The sequence below is a fragment of the Micromys minutus genome, assembly GCF_963924665.1.
Source record: "Micromys minutus genome assembly, chromosome: 8".
NCBI classification, from domain to species: Eukaryota; Metazoa; Chordata; class Mammalia; order Rodentia; family Muridae; genus Micromys; species Micromys minutus.
In genome coordinates, this window is record NC_137977.1 from 38596281 (window position 1) to 38614769 (window position 18489).

Here is an 18489-nt window from a genome sequence, read left to right on the forward strand (position 1 = left end):
ACTTGTCAAAGCTGCCTTTATTTGATGTAAGTTGCAAGGTTGCTTAGCTTGATCACATTTTCCCCTAAGCTAGCTGTTCAGAAAGACAGGCAGTTTGACGTGAAGCAGCAGAAAGCTGTTGAGGTAAAAAGTTCATTAATCAAAAAGCTTAGAGGGTAATCCGAAAAGTTAATGTCTGCTCTTGGGCTTTGGAAGTTTCTGGTGTTTCCTAGACATCAGTGCACAAGCACAGGCTGTAGCACCTGCTCAAGACCTAGTTGAAGAAACCTCAGCACTTGGTGGGGGGCAGATCACATCCTGTGTGTATGTGATGAAAGCACATCTGAGGGAATCTAGTTAGGGCAGTGTTAAGCTGAGTGAAGCAGACTGCAGTGGCATTACCAAGTCAACCCTAACACCCATATCAGAACAATTTTCTGTCAACCCATATGATGCTCTGACTGTAGCATAAATGTCCATGAACAAAGACTTCAACTGAAATTCAACCAGGAGCTTGCCTCATCTCTTCTCATGCATGCCCAATGTAGCATCTTCTCCACTAGTCCAGAAGAGGAATTGAGCTCTTTATTCTGACGGACCTTGGACAATATGCGCTAAATTAGTCCACATTCAGCTGTAGTAACCCATCAAAAAGTTGAGCTGAACCCTCAGGAGCAGCAGTTCTCACCCTTCCTACTGCCACAGCTCATTAGTACAGCTCCTCATGCTGTGTGATCCCCCAACTATAAAATGATTTTTGTTGACACTTCATAACTGTAATTCTGCCCTTATGAGTCAGTGTGTAAATATTTTTGAGTCATGACCTATAGGAGAACCACTGCTCTAGAGCAACCCCATCACCTGTGCTGATGTAAGTAAGCCAGATCATACACTCTCAGAAAGTGGCTGGGCTTCACTAGGTCTGTTTTACCCACTACCTACCTCAGTTCTCTGATAGAGTCAAGAAAAGTTCAATTTTCAATTTATCCAGTTCAAACCTTTCAAGGATCTTCTCAGCTTTCTGTGTTCTGTGTCCTAGTTTCATTGTGGCAGTAGCATTTATACTTTTTATATGATCAAGTTTATATAACTCATTGCAAACTTACACTCTGTTTTATACCTTGCTCTAGAAAGCCTACACAGGATAGGGGGAAAAATATCTGTCATAAGCTTTGAGCATCTCTGCCATCTTGTTCAGTGTATCAAGCTTTTCACCATGTTCATTTCTCAAGCTGTTTTTCTGCTGACCATTCACAAGGGATGGGTAATACCCCCTTAGCACAAAATGTTCCCATTCTTTAGTAACAATCCACTGCATGTGCAAGAGTCTACAATAGATCATTGTGTTTCCTCTGCAGGACTTTGGACAATATAGGCGTATAGGAAAGGTCAATCATTAGGTGTGGGTTACTCAAGCTTTGCACATTCCTAAGCTTTGCCTGTCCTCTGGATTAAACCTTTTAGGACACAAGCTCTGAATTAACATTCCTGCCTGAAAAGAATTGTTTGTGTATGTATGAACTTGAGCCATGCTTTCTTGGTCAGATAGTGTTTACCAAAGTAATGTGTGTACCCTAGAAAAACAGAAGATATGTACCAAATATCAATCATGAAAATGTGTGTGCTTACCCAATAAAAACCCAAGACACTAAAGTTCCAGTGAGCTTGCCTGGTTGGAAACCCATTTCATGGACTGTAATATATCATCGCAAGAAAATGAGCACAGCCTGAGAAAATCCTACTTAGAACCTCTCAGTTTCCTAGCAGATTAACTTAGACTCTAAGTTGACAATGTGATCGATGAGTTATTGCTAGAAATATGGTTTGTGCTTAACATTTTTTTATTCTAAAAGATGTAGGCATGAGTTGCTGAGGTCAAATTGGGAGTTTGCACCTGTGTGACAGATTCTCCATTAAGAAAAGGAAGGAAGAACGGATGGACAGACAAGCAGCTAGATAGCTCTGTTCACCTGGAATTCAGACGAACTTCTCCAACTTCTGACATTATCATCTGTTGTAATGTCCTTTTGTAGAATGTGTCTGTGGTGCCACTGAGAGGATGCCTACAAGCTACACTTGTCTCTTGAATGTCAAGCCATTGCCTCTTCTCCCTGTGCTAACTTTAGTCCATTGTCCTATTGTAATGATAATGAGAGGAAGAAGGAGGAGGAGAAGTAAATCACAAGACATTCAACAAGTACAATTTTTTCTGAGTCCTTTGAGTCTAGTGAACCATTAAGATTTGGGGTAGTCTTCAGGATCAAAATCTCCTGGGGAGCTGGCATAGGCATCATATTTATACTGTGTGTCTTGTTTTTACTGTGAGTAATAAAATTACTTGGTTTTGATCCAGCATCTCATTCCTCCACTCAGCCATGAAAGTTCTCATGCCCTGTAAAGTTTATGATATCCCCAAATAACCCTGCTATTCCTCCAGTACTTTAATAGCTTCGTGTTGAAATGTGTATTCTTAATCCATCTGGAGTTTATCCCTCTGCATTCTGGCAGATTAGCAAGCTACTTAAACCAATTATTATAATATTAACTAATTTTCATATCTTAGTTTTCTCTCTGTGTGTTTGTGTGTGTGAGAGAGGGGTAAAGGGAGAATGAGAGAGAGAGAAGAAAGAGATCTAATTTGTTTTTATTGTTTCATTGTTTTGGTTGTTTTTAAAGACAGGATCTCACCTTCAAACTATTCTCAAAAGCACACAAATTCACCAGCCTCAGCCTCCCTATGGCTAACTAACCTCTTTTGAATTAGGTTTAAGTCAAAGAACTTAAGAATTTCATAAGTCATGAAAAGAATGAGGGAGAAAACTATGTCAGTCACTTCAGTCCTGGCCCACAAAACTTTATCTTCTTTTGTCCCTCTGTTAGATGTTCCTGCCTCACCTTTCCTATAAAGGAGCAACTGTCAGAAAAAAAGAGAAGCTTTTCTCTATGTAAGTTAGCTTGAGTGTTCATCAAAGTGTGTGTTAAGGGCTTGCTTTCTCTTGTTCTTGCTCTTATACCCTTACCCCTCCTCCTCTTCTTCCCCACCCCGCCACTGGCCTCATGGCCAGCCTCTACTCCTCTATTCTCCCCCCCCTCTCTCTCTCTCTCTGCCTTTACTACCCTCCTAACTCATCCATGACCTAAACAAACTCTTATCATGCACTAAAAGGGGGGAGGGGTTAAGTTAAAGAGCAGTTGGATTAATGTAGCATATTCTATTGCAGAATTTGGTGCTGGAGGGAGATCATGCACAGAAGACAGGGTGACTACAAAATACATCGCTTAGTCAGATGAGATTTACTCCTCGGGTCTGAAGAGCAGGAGCTTTTCTTATGTTATATGACAATTATTAAAGAGGTCATTCACAATTACCTGCACGTTGGACGGACCTACGCCTACTGACCCCTTGTCTCAAGAGGAAGGTAGAAACTTAGAGTGTTTAGTGAATGTTGTTATCTGTTTTTAGCAAACAAATGGAGTTTGAAAGAGACAGAGAGATGAGTTGTGTTAACAATCTGCGAGTTTGCAGATAAAACGAGCAAAAATGAAAGAAAATTCGATGTTTTCAGTTCCAAGCAGTAAGTTTAATTGAGACTTAGAGCTCCATCATAGATAATAGGAAAGGTATAGAATTACCTCCTAAATACGTCAATATAAAGACAAAGGGAGAAACCAATTAGCAGACTTTAAAGCTGCAATTAGGAAAACAACTTGGAAGGATACTATTTGCAAAAATAACCACATGTCTTTGTACTGAAGTGTTTGTAATGTCAAAAACATTGCAAGAGTTAAGTTTAGCAGCTTTTAAGTTGCCTCTTAGGAAAAGTAAGCCCAGGCCACTGTAGTCACTTAAGGAAAAATTATGTGACAAAAGATTGCATAGTCCCCAAAGAAGGGTAGAATCCCCATCATAACCTTCAAGTGTGACCTTTGCTGGTGGTGCAAAGAAGACCCTTCAAGGGGATAAAGGTAATAATGGGATGTTGTCCAAAAGGACCACAAAGAGCAACAAAGAACTACTATTTCCTAAAAGCAAATTGAAGTCAAAGAAATGTCCTCACTTCAGAGCAGAAGACTTCAAGATGCCCGCTCAAGGGATATGGCTACCTCATATGTGGGTCTTCTCTGTTTCCTTTATCTTTACTAGATGACTGTTATTGTTAAAAATAAATAAACAGAAAGACAACAACAATAAACCCAATCTTTCCTCAGTCCCTCTTGTATGTTGGGCTAGTGGCAATAGTCACTGTAAATTGTGTTTGGACAAGGGTCGCTGTTCCTCAAGGAACCATCTCACAGCTGATAGAACACTTGTAACTCACAGATCACCCACTTAGAGTTGCTGCTAACAGGAGTAACAGGATGGGATTTTTGAACTGGCTCCCATGAAGAAAGAAGGAATCATTATATTCTAAGTGTGGTAGGATAATTAATAACAAAACATCCCATGATAACCTATGAATGACCATTGGCTAATGTTCATTGACTATCTCCACCCCATCTTGGCACCTGGTCGAATTGTGTTCCCCAGTTTCCTTGAAGGTAGGCCAATGTTAACCAGTGAAATATGGATAAAAATGGTAATGTAGCTTTTACCTGTGTCTCAGAACATCAGAGGAACTCTTTCCTGTTTCTTTTAGATGTTGCTGTTCTGGGTCTAGCAATCTTGCAAGACAGAATTTAAAGGTGGTGAGGTTCTGTTTGCCAGGGTCTCTTGTGGATGACATGGAAAAATGTCTCAACCATGTCTAACTACCCACTGAACTTCCTTCACATAAGCAAGCAAAAAAGTGGTTGATTAACTCACTGGGAATATTTGTCACTGGAACTATGTTCTACCACATGTTCAATGTGTAGTTAGGACTTTTTTCAATTCTGATTGTTGTTTTAAGGCTACTGCTGGGTAAGTGGGTCATTCTTTTACTATTAACTTAAAGTATCATTATATAATCATGGTAATATTCCTAGTTGGTTTCTGACTGTCTCTCTGTCTACCTCTCTCCGTGTGTATTTCTTTGTCTCTGTGACTCTGTTTCTCTCTCTCTGTGTGTGTGTGTGTGTGTGTGTGTGTGTGTGTGTGTAAATGTGTGTGTGTGTGTGTGTGCAGGCACATGGGCACTGACACGGGTGCATACCCATCTCTTTATGCCATGGGTAATCGCAGCTCTATATTTCATTTAGAAAGGCAGTGTCCTGGCTAACCCATTAGATTAGTTACTTGTTGACATGATGAAGCATCTGACAGAAGCACCTTAAAGCAGGGAAGATTTGGCATGTGGTTTGAATGTATAATCCACCATGGTGAGGGAGCCCAGGAAGCAATGTGACGGCTGATGACTGCTGTCTGCAGTCAGATGGTAGTATTTCAGTTGTAAGCTTTTCTCTTTTCACTTCCTCTACAGTACCAGTCATGAGCAGAGCTGCCCTCATTCAGGGTGGGTCATCCCTCCTCAGCTAAATCTCTCTGGAGACCCCATCCAAGACACACTAGTAAGTGTCTTAACCTAGCAATTCTCAATCCCTTCAAGTTTGTGATGAAAATTAAAGCACCTCACCCATAAATCGTTTTTACATATGCAGTCCCTTACATACACAAATGCCTTTTTATGAGTGAATTTTAAGATCCACTTGCCAAGTTTTATTTTTAAAATTATGCCAGTATGGAACTTTTAGTTATTCTTAGAGATTCTTTAATAACCTGGGGAGTAACTGTATTTCAAGCATGTTCTGTAATTAACTGCAGAAAAACTGAGCCTTCTGTAAAAAATTATACAAAGAAGGAGCAAATAATATATGTGAAGACACGTTCAGTAGCTGAAATATGACATCATCCTGCAGAAATCAAGTAGCCTTAAGCTGGACCCTGGAATGTTGTTTGTCCTTGGAACATGTGTTTCTCTTCCTGCGTAAACTTGTTTTGAAAGAAAGTCATTCTCCATGTTGTTTTCAGAATAAAATTAAAAGGATGTTTTTCAGTGAAGACTGCCAACACTTAGAGGGTCACCAAAGGGATGCGGGTTATTTGTGTTTATTTTTAAACTAAAGCTGGTATGAATATTCCACGGGGAGTTTTAGTTCCTCTGTCACAGACAGAAGTTCACAGCTTCACGCACACTAGCAAGCAACCAACTGAGGTCATCTCCAAAGTCAGTGTGAGGTAAAGCTCATTTCTTTTGTTTTTATTGTATCATAGGTACCACCTATGATACAGGATGGGGACTCAAGTCCTGTCTTAGTTAGGGTTTCTGTTTCTGTGATAAAACACTATGACCATACATAAGTTAGAGTTGGGTCCATATACTTCATCTTATAGGTTATACTCTACCATCCAGAGAAGTTAGGGAAGGATTCAAGGCAGGAACCTGGAGGCAGGAACGGAAACAAGAGCTGTGCAGGAATGCTCCCCAAGGCTTTCTCATGGTTCCCTGGACCACCTGTTCAGCGGCAACACTGACCACAGTGAGCTGGGTCCTTTCCCATCAATCATCAGTCAAGAAAATACACTACAGGCTTTCCCACAGGCCAATGTGACGGGGGCAGTTTCTCATCTAACGTTCCCTCTTCCCAAAAGACTCGAGCTTGTGGCAAGTTGACTTAAAACTCACTAGCTCAAGCCTGTTAACTCTTAAATCTCAAGCACTGTCATCTCATGACCAGTACGCCTAGAATATACTTTCTTCAGTGCTGGACTCACGCTCTGCACTTGATAGCTATGAGTCCTTCAGTCTCGAAGGCCTCCGTTCAACTGGTAATTGGTTATTCCTATTCCGCCTATCACCTGCTTATGAATGTCCAACAACTTCCTCCAGAAACTTTGTGAGTTCAAAGAATATGTTTTCTTTTTCTCTGTAGCCCACCTTGGAAGAGTGTTTGGTATATGACAGGTTAAGCACAGTTAAACACTTTCTCCTCTTTTTCTTTTGGATGAACGTTTTCATTCTATCAGTTGGGATTAAAATAAGCCAATGAGAGAGAAGGGGGGTTGGAGCTAGATAACAGCTGAGGAAAATAACAATGAGAGAGTGATGGTCTGAAGGCTTGTTAGGGAAGCACCCAGTTGGATGCTGAACAAAAGGAAGAAGACAGCAGCATGGTGACCGATCCACATCAGGAAGCCATTTGCTATCAATAAGATGGAAGTGATCAGGATGACCACTTGCTTTCATTTCTGTGAGCTGTGCCATTTTAGATCATTTTTCTTGTTAGTCTGTAGGGGATTTTATGCTGAAAGACTTAATCTTCTGCTTACCATGAATCACTGTTGACTCTCCTGGGTTTTGTTCTGTGTGTGTTTTTTTTTTATTGTTGTTGTTGTCGTTCAATTTTTTTCATGACGTGTATGAGTTTAACTTTTTAACTCTTAGCTCGTTCTTGGTGTACAGAAAAGCTGTGGAATTCTTCAGATGCATAGTTTTCTTACAGTTTACATAGCTCTCACTTTTTAATATTTATTCAGTTATTGTTATTTTATTGGTTATTTTACTTATTTATATTTCAAATGTTATCCCTCCTTCCTGGTTTCTCCTCCACAAACCTCCTATTCTATATCCCCTCCCCCTGCCCCTATGAGGGTGCTCCCCCACCCACCTACCCACTCCCTCCTCATTGCATCCTCATACCCTAGGGCATGGGCCTCCACAGGACAAAGGACCTCCCCTTCTATTGATGTCAAATAAGGCCACTCTTTGCTACATCTGGTACTATGAGTCCCTCCATGGGTACTCTTTGGTTGGTGGTTTGGTCCCTGGGAGTTCTGGGGGTTCTGGTTGATATTGTTGTTCTTCCGATGGGGTTGCAAACTCCTTTAGTTCCTTCATTCTTTGCCTTAACTCCTCCATAGTGGTATCTGTGCTGCCCCGATGGTTGTCTGCAAGCATCTGTATCTGTATTGGTCATGCTCTGGCGGAGCCTCTCAAGGGACAGCCATACCAGTCTCCTGTCATCAAGGGATTTTTGGCATCGGCAATAGTGTCTGGGTTTGGCGTCTGCAGATGGGATGGATCCCTAGGTCTCTGGATGACCTTTTATTCAGTCTCTGTTCCACTCTTCGTCCCTGCATTTCCTTTAGACAGGAACAATTCTGAGTTAAAATTTTTGACATGGGTGGGTGGCCCCATCTCTCAGTTGGGAGCCATGCCGATCCACTGGATATGTTAATATTAAGAATTACATCATCTAAAATACTAAGAGAATTACAAAACCATTTCTAATTTTGAAAATTCTTTCCACTGCTTGATTCAATTTTTATTACATATATAATTATCCACAAATATATATAATTACTAAAGATTTTGTAGAAAAACTGAAGAAAACTTTTTAGTAAATCTAGACACTTTGTATATTTTTATTATGTTTAGATTATTATATAAAACCAGTTTTTATTTTTCTTAAAAATACAACCACTTCATTAATTATGTATATTTTATTTATCTAAAGGCAAGAGGTGAAAAATTTAAATTATCTATGCAACTTCTTAACTCATTTTTATTTGTTTATTTTATTTTCAAATAAACTTTTTTGTATTCATTGGCTTTAATTTTTTTTGTACAATATATTTTGATCATAATCTTTCATATTCTCCAACCCTGCCAGGCTTCCCTAATCGTCCTTATCAACTCAACTTCATAGTCTTTCTCTCTTGAAATATAAACATGTAAAAAGTAGACAAATAAACAAAATCAAATAAGTAAACAAACAAAAAAAAGTACTCAAGATATATGGACACCATTTTACGATGACCAGCTACTCCTGGGCATGGGGCCTGCTTTGGGATGTGGTTGACAGTCCTAGTGATACCCCACTGGGGAAAACTGATTTTCCTTTCCTAGAAAATATCAATTGCAAATATCTTATTGCAGTTAGGGGTGGCACTTTGTATCCACTCCCCTCTTTGGTGCGAGGCTTTCCTCTGGTTTGAACCTGTGTATGTTGCACCATACTGTCCACAGGCTCTGCGCATGCGTATGTGCATCAGCACTGTTGGGTCTGGAAGATGCTGCTTCATCCGTGTCTCTTACAACGTTCAGTCTCTTCTTTTAAATAGGTCTCTGAGCTTTGAAGGGAGAGCTTTTAGGGCTGAGCTCCCCTAGACATTGTTCAGTAGTGAGTCTCTGTTTTCTGTAAGAAACGGCTTCTCTGATGAGGGTTGAGTGATGCTGGGCTTGACGGGTCAGCCATATGTCATTAGGACTCATTGCATTGCTGTGTTCCTTTAGTCGAGTAATTGTAGTAGGTTTGCCTCTAAACCTGTGGTCCATCTGTGTCTCAGGTTCTTGGCCACTTTGACAATGGACTTTATTCTTAGTTTCTCATCATTATCCTTCACATTTTTCTAGCTTAATTGCTTAACAGTTTATTCCACTGAAGTATTTGTTGTTTTGTCAACGTTTAGCAATAGCCCACAAGTTCTGATTCATTTTGGCTTCTAAGCTTGTAACTATTATACATCACTATGAGTCTTTCTTTTTTCTAATTTTCCTTCTTTCCACTGAGATGTAGCCCATTAATCACATTGCCATTGCTTTCTACTTGGACCTTCTGCATTGATAGTGATTCTCTCACCAAATTCAGTAATTCTGCCACTTAATGATATTTATACTGGTAATTTTATAGACTACACTAAGAGTCAGTTGCTTTAGAATAAAGATCATCAAACTTTCTGTAAGGGACAAGATTGTACATATTCTAAGCATTTCAAGACATAAGATCTTGGCAGCCCCTCCATGTTGTTATTAGAGTAGAAAAGTGACAATATGTAGATGTTGAGTGCAAAGAGCTCCTGTAAACTTGGCAAAAGCAGGTGAAGGCCTGAATTTATCTTTAGCTCATGTCTATCAAGATCTTCTCTAGACAGTGTCTTCTTTGTGCCTTTGCTAAATAAAGATTAAATTACTATAATTTTCTTCCTCTACAGTTACTTTCCTCCATAAAAAATAATATTGTTCTTGAATCTTTGAGTTTTCAGGACAGTCACAGATGAACAGAGAAACTTTGTTTTTAAAAAACTATGCTCAAGACAGAGAAAGAGACAGAGAGAGACAGAGAGATGAAGAGACAGAGTCAGAGACAGAGAGAGGGAAGGAGGGGTGGATGGAAGGAGTGAGGGAGGGAAGGAGGGAGACAGACTGAGAGACAGAAACACAGTAGGGTGTGACTCCTCTAAGGGACAGGTGCTTCACTCCTGAGGGTCAGTTCTGAGGGAAGCAGTCAGCTGTAGTCAGTGGTATATTTGTGTTGCACTTGAGTGAAAACCCAAAGAAGCCAATGGGTGTGACAGATGAAAGAAGGCCTTGAGTGCTATTCCGGGTACTTGAAAATCAGTTCACAAGAAACTGGTAAATCAAATTTAAAATAAAAGATTTGAGAAAGAAGAATATTATGTAAAGAATGCAAGACAGTCAGTCACCTTGCCAAGTGTCCTCAGCCTCCTGTCTTTCCAGTAACCAACCTTTCTTAAAATGTTCTAGGTCAAACTTTTCCTATGATATTTCAAATCAACAGATAATTTGTGGAAAGTTAAAGTTACACTTGACCATCATGAGGGAAAAATACACATACACAGAGTAAAAACAACTCCAAAAACAATGTTTTTGCTTTTCTTAGGAAGGAACACCGCACCTTGGAGGTCTTTCATGAGCTTCCAAAACGTTCTCAAATTACTAAAAGGAAAAAGTAGTTTATTATCAAGTTTGCATCTTAAATACTATTTAATTTAATGAATTACATTAATGAATGAAATCAATGGTTCAATTCACATAAAAAAGCAAATATGCCATTATGCAACAGTCTTAGTTCTTTAAAAATAACACTAATTATGGTAGTGGATAGAACAGTGTTCATTAATAACTAGCAAGATAAGTAGGTGAAAATATGATGCACAATTTTGTAATGGATCAGTTGACCTTACAGCCATCAATGGACCTACTAGTCTTAACATCATATAAAAAAAAATATATATATATATATATATATATATATATATATATATATATATATATATATATATGGTGCTTCTTTGTAAGATGCAGCTGCCTTCTTAAAGGCTTTCATCTCCTTCAGTCTCTGGATATGCTCTTTCATAGTTCTGTGAAGAACTGAAGGCTTTGTTCAAGAGCACCACAAGATGTAATTAACAAAATACATAACATATAATACAATAAAAATATGTATTTTCCCAGACACTATTAGGAAGAAGAGGTGAAGGAAGAGGAGGTGGAGGAGGAGAAGGAGCAGAAGGTGGTGAAGGGGGAGAAGGTGGTGGAAGAGGAGGTAGAGAAGGAGGAGGTGGTGGAGGATGAGGTCGTGGAAGTGGAGGAGGAAAAGCTGGAGGAGGAGGTGGAGGAGGTGATGGTGGAGGAGGAGCTGGAGAAGGAGGTGGTGGAGGAGAAGGATCTGGAAAAGGAAGTGGAGGAGGAGGTGGTGGTGGAGGAAGAGATGGTGGAGGTGGAGGAGGAGGAGGTGGTGGAGAAGATGGAGTAGAAGAAGGGAGAATATATATAAAACATGTAATAAACAATTTTGATACGCTGACGTAGTTTAATTCTGATTCAAACATGATGACTTGGCAAATTAAAGTAATAGTTTTTAAATACAATAGAAGGGAAATATATATTGGCTAGGTATGTGATAATCTTAGGGAAATGTTAAGTGTTTTAGGCAAGATGATAATATGGTGTTTTATAAAACTTCCTAACCATAAGAAATTCAATGAACAATTGGATCAAACCATGCAGTATGGTGTGTTTACTTTATGCTAATAGAGTAAGCAAGAGCTTTAGAAGTAAGGAATAGAAACCCCCAACCCTGTTCTGATCATGGCTAATGGTGACACTAAAGCTGATGGAGACTTGTCACACTGTTCCTTCTAGTCCCTTTTACATTTGATGTACTCTAATAAAAAGTAGTGCAGACCATCACTAGAGGCAATCTAGAATAACGGAAAGAAAAGCTTTCAAGAAGATTCTAAAACCAAGATGACACAGTAAAGGTCTATTTGACTACTTTTGTATTACATTTTAGTCTCACTCACAGAAAGTTCAGCAGTCTCTTGGTATAAACCTTTAGGGTGTGGCTATATTCAGATTGCAAAGGTTATTTTCTCAGTAGGCCAAACTTAAAGTAGAATAATTAAAGGACACACTGTAATTCTTGTTATAGTAGCATTAGAAAGTAACATTTACACGGATTCTGTCTAAGGGTTAAAATTTTTCTGCTAATGCTGCCTAAGTCACTCTTTTTAAGTCTGGTTATTATATGCAGTCCTAAAGTATAGGCGGAGTATAGGTCATTATGCTCCGAGAAAAACACTGGAGAAACCAAGAATGTTAAACACACAGCATTGACTCTTCAAAGAGAATAATGCATAACCCATTTTTCACCCAGAAAACTGGCAACAGATGTGGCTAATAACCTATCACACTATCCTTCTCGCCAGACACACTGGCCCTCCCAGACCCTCGTCATGAGCTTGTCTATCTTGAGCTTGTTTCCAAAGTCAATGAATGGAATCTATCATTATGAAAGATGTCACTTGCACACTTGTACTCAATACAAGTTTTCTGTGTAGTCATATCTTCAGTTTCATTGTACACGTAGAAGTTAATTATCAACATAATTTTTCAAATTGTGCTGTGCTTAAATATGCCTAAAGTAAACCTGCTAGTGTCAGACTCTTGATGTTTGAGCCAGCGCTGGCTAGTGAATTGTGTTGAACAAAACTGTCTTCTTATTTTTGCTGTTCTTGGTGAGACCGCTGCCCCATTCTAATGTAATTTAAGTTTCTTGAAATTGTATGATCACGTTCTTCTCCCCTCATGGATTACACTGTAAGATAATGTTATCTAAATAACTATATATAGTACTCAGTCTTCATATAAATTAGTATACTTTCTTGTTTAACAGACAATTCGAGCTTTCTTCACATAAGCCTGGTTCCAAGATTATTCCCAGGGATGTTTATACATGTGATCCTCTGCAAAATCTAGCTATTGTTCCCAACCAGGACTTACGAGCATAGCAAAGAATTTTGAATCTTGTGTTGGGATATCCCACTAGATCTATATTAATTCTCATGTATTTATCCTGGGTTGTCTTTGGAACCTAAACAGTGACAACCTCTTGAAACTTTTCTGCAATCAAGAAAATTGAGAAAAATAAAATTTCTTCTGAATAGTTTGTAAAAAGACAATAATTCAATGAATAATTCTATGTATAGAGTATGATAAGGACATTTCCAGGCATTTAATATTTACTATACCTCTGATGTCTGTCATGAAAGGTTCCACACTTCCCTTCAGCTAGCCCCCCAAAATATTGACCTTTGCTTGCCTTTGTGAGACTTCATTTGAGAAAAGCAAGCCTCTTGTACTATAAGAGCACTTGACTTAATATTTTTGGAATTACCTAAAATCAGTGGCATATAATTGAGAGAAAAGACTGTAAGGCACTTAGACTGCCTGGCTACTCCAATGAAGTAAGTGTCATTTGATGACAACAACCATCTAAATGATATCTTAGTAGAGCCAAGATGAAAGCACCGATTTTGAGTGATGATCCAGAATATTCTCATGGGATGAATCAAAGTTTGGGTTTTTTTTTAATTCATTTTATTTTTTATTTATTTTTAAAGCAAATTCAAATGACAGGAATGCTTAAGGTTAAAGCACTCCCACTGGACAGTAGCTGCCAGGACATTGAGAAAGAAAGTCCCACAGGATTTCCTGTAGCCACATTGTGCAACTCTGCATGTGAGGAGAGAAAAAAGGAGAATGTGTGCTTTTTCCATGCCTCCCTTAGAAGTATTCCTCTGAGGAAACCAAGAGGGTGTTGGAAGAAATAAGGGCATCTGGGTCTAGCTGCTGGTGATCCTTCTCAAAATCCAAAATAATAACAGAGTAATGTCCTGTGGACTAAAAGGCATCTCTGGCCAGCTTGGGCCTTCAATATACATTACCTAGTTTGTCATCCTTTGGAGAGCAAGTAAGTAGCTAAGTTGGTTAAGAAGGCCCATTGTGTGTGCCTTGCATTTTATCTTCCTGACCACATCTTCTTTGGGCTGTGGACTGAAAGGCATGTTTAAAGCAGATACTAATTCTCTTGGACTTGGTTTCAGAAACATTCAGGGTTCATGAGTAAAGTCCTGCCTGCCTCATCTCAGAACCAGCCATGAGTATGATTTTGCACCCAGAGTTTAAAGAGATAAAAAGGATACCACAAAGAGTGATGGGGAAAGAAATAGATAAAGCTGACTGTCAGCTGCTTCGGCTTGAGCTTTCTGATACCCTACAGTTTCATCAAAACATGGACATCTTGCTTTGGTTGTCTCTAAGATTTCCTTTCTTATTGTACAGTTGGACTACAGCCACTCCACAGAATCTATGGATATGTTGAATACAGTGTAATAAGTAGAAGGAAGCAGTAACACATAGACTAAGGCATTTTTTCAGATAGACATTAGGAGAGACATAGGAGTCAGTGGAGATAGTGAGGAGCAGTTAGAAGAACAAAAGCTCAAAGAATCTCCTCTTCTTCCATCTTCTTTTATTTTTTGATTGAACCTTGCTTTTGAAATTCCAGTGAGAGTGGTTAAGTGAGAAGAAACTGAGATCTGCTCTCAGGCGTAAGGATGGACTTCCTTCTGAAGATGCTGTAGTAAGTATCAGCGCAACCAGGAAGATGAGATGGTAGTAATCGTAATCGAACTATTTAGACCTGTCAGCAAGAGAAGCACATAATGGAAAAAGATGATGGATAGAAAATATGCTATTTTAGATCTGAGAACGTAGGTTTTCTCTTAACAAAATCCATCTTATTGAACAGACTAGAGGAAAACGTTTTGAGAGGGGGCATAAAATTAGGATTTTATAGTTTTTCTTTGTTTCACTAAACACAGACAAAGTGACTTTCTGGCGTGGAAGAATCTTATTTACCCACTTCTGGGTGACAATTGTCCTCTCCCCACCCCCTCTTCTTTTCAGCCATGTGACTTGGGTGGAAACCATCAGTCTCTTACTCCACCCCAGCTCTTCTGATTTGGTGGTTCCAGAAGCTAGATCACAACCCCATCTAGGCCAGTCATAGAATCTGTACACATTGGTTCAATGGTTTCCATGAAACAGACAAAATCTACTAAATGCTTTCTCTGGACCTTCTTAGCTGAAACCACAGATTAATAGCATTTTCTTTCTGGTTAACAAAGTAGGTGGTAGACACCAGTACCTTCAGGTGCCAAGATCATTTGCCTCTATTTGTTTCATTTCTTAAAATTGTTATATAAAGATATAGATAGATACAGATATATATGTATATATGTGTTTATACATATATATGTGTGACATGCAAATACAATTTGTTTAGTCTATATAATGTTACACACACACACACACACACACACACACACACAAACATATATATATATATATATATATATATATATATATATATATATATATATATATATATGATTTAATGGCTGACTAATTGGTATTGGATAACGAATTCGGGGATTCACTCCTGAGGAAGACTATTCCTTTCATTCTCGAATCCTTTGATTGTGTATGTTGGAACCCCACAAGATTTTCCCCCCTTTCCATATTAGGATGTTGATTGATGTAGTATTTGTCTAGGTCATGTTTAGTCAATTATAATGTTGAATATCATAAATGAGGCTTCCAGCAGGGACCGGCTACCACATGATTATTTTTCTCTCATCTTGATCAGTTACGGTTTTCTGTAATAGCCTCCTACTGTTGCAAAAAGAAGTTTCTTTGATGAAAGGTAAGAACTACACTCCTCGATGAATATAAGGAAAAGTATTTAGAATACAGTTGTTAAAAGTTAATGCTGGTTTGGCAAAGTGGCAATTATGGATTCTCCTTTAAAATCTATGAGTTGTTGGCTGTTTCTAGGCCCTCCTGTTGAGTGGAGCTTTCATTCCATTAGATAGTGGTTGGGTATCATGAAGATATGTGTGCCACTGTTGTGCATTTAGGAATATATTACCATGATAGTAATTTGTGTAAATTATAGGCTCACAGATAGGTCGGACTATTGTTTGCTTCTCTGCTTGGGGAGCTTGCATAGCACTTCCCTGTGTTAAAATAAGGATTACTTGAGCATCAGTACTGTAACCAACACTGTTATCAACACTCTTTTCAAATGAACAAGGAACAAACAGGAATGGGCAGGAAGAAACAGGAATGCATGACATTTCAGTGTGCTACTTAGAATGTGTATAATTTAAAACATATGAATTGTCTATCTATGGAATTTCCTATTTAATATTTTTGGACCATGAATAACCACAAGTAACTGAAAGAAACAAAAGTAAAACTGTGGATGTGAATGCACACACCCTCCTTTCCAAGTCACTCCATCCAATCTCCCGATTCCCTGCCTCCTGTAATGACTACTAAATTTCGCTTGAAATTCAGCTAAATTGTATTATTAAGTACAATGTAAAGTAGTGAATGTACAAAATAAAAGAGCCAGGAAGATCACAATTGGTTCCACTAGGTGTGCTGTCCATAGCTAATATTTGAAGAGAGAGAGATTTTAATAGGGGTACCAAAGCAGTCAAGTCTTTAATTTAATAAATAGGATGATTTATATTTCTTGAAAAGAAAGTTTAGGCAATGTAGTCCTTCCCATTGAAGAGGTCCCACTTATACATACCATTTCAGAATAAAAGACAATTTACAAATTGATTAGGTTCAGAAACCTATACCCACAGCTCAAATGCTCACATCATTGTGTATTTGTTTTAAGTAATTTACAAATGATTGCATATGTGTAATGAAAATGATTTAACATGGAGACTCCAACATTCTTCTAAACAAAATTACTGTAGTGGGATAAGTGCTATAAAATACAATACAATAAAATAAATAAAGTTCGAGAAATAATGGTAGAAATAAGTCATGTCTTTACTGCAGGGCTTTGAAGAATTTTCCATATACTAATATATACTGAAACCTCCACTAGAGAGATTACATGTGCCAGATGTGGTTTGCTAAGAAATTTCTTTTGAGTATGGCATGTTGTGAAACTGAAATTTCCATGTTCTGCCAGCCCACACTCAACAGAATTCAAATGGAAAATAAATGAGTCTGTACCAAATTTGTACAACATAATCTTGTGATTCCACAAATACTGTATTACAACTGCTACTCTCACCGCATTCACATTCTAGTAAGTGCAAGTTGCATGCCCAAGGAGGTGTGCATTGGTTCCTGACCACTACAATAGAACAAGTACCATAATTGGATGAGTCATGTGTGTTGGCTTCCCAATGCATATAGAAACTGCCTTATATAAGCTATAGCCTATGAAATATGCATTGTGTCTAAAGTACACATGACTTAAATTTTAGCATACCTTATTGCAGAAAAAGATTCTAACAATTTTAGCTTTGAATGGGTTGGAAATATATTTCATACTAGAAGGTCCATGTTGGTAGTTGCTGATCATGGTGGAGATTGCTGAAGATGAAGTTGAGTGTAGAGGTTCCTTAAAATAAGGTTTCAGTGATTTATTACCTGATTCAGGTTTATGAATGTCTTCTCTGCAGCAGAGGATGCTATTTCATAGCCTCTGACCCATTATATGACCATTCACAAACACTGGAATTATATCTGATGCCATTTGTTTTCCAAATGAGTTTATTCTTTGTTGCCATTTCAACAATGTTCCCAGCATCTTTACTAGCAGGAAACATTACTCCAAGATGCTTCCCATCTCCCATCAACCATCCATTCTTATCACCTGTTAATGTCTCTTCATAAAATCACTACAATGTAGCCACATCTCCAGGCTGAGCTTCCAGTTCTGCTCCTCTCTATTCCTACATCTGCAGTTGTCCTTTCAATGAAGCCTTGAGTTCCAGGAATCACCCATGAAGACTGCATTCAACTTCATCCAACATCCTGCTGAGGTTATTTTGACTTCTCATGTCCTTAGGTTGGGGTTATTTTGACCTCCTCCTCACAAACGTCCTTAACTGTATCTGGGAGGGTGAAACTTTCACAAGATTTTCATTTTGTACAGGGCCATCAGATGACTCAGTGTCTATAGCAATGAGAGCCTCAGAAATGTTGCTTAAATTGTGATAGTTAAATATTAAAACTCCTCCTGATCTATGAGCTGCAGGATGGGTGACATGCTCACAAGCCCAAAGACAATCTCAATGTACCTCACTGTATACGTTCTTCACAGCTCTTGGTGTGTTGCCTGCCAGTGGGGAGTGACATTTTCGTGGGAATTTTTGTTTCTAAAAACTAGCTCTGCAAGATGAATTTAAGATGTTAGGTAAGTCATATTTCAAACAGATGTCACCTAGGGTTTATTGATCCATTGATGGAGAATAAGGCTCTAGGATTTTCGGAATGGTAAGGGCACATAGGTAAATGTTTCAATTTTAAGTCAACAGCGGTATTGCCTCATAACAAGAGTATCATTGATGCTTTGGAGTTTTTAAACTAGGTATTTAGTTTCCCTACATCTGCCTCATAAAATCCT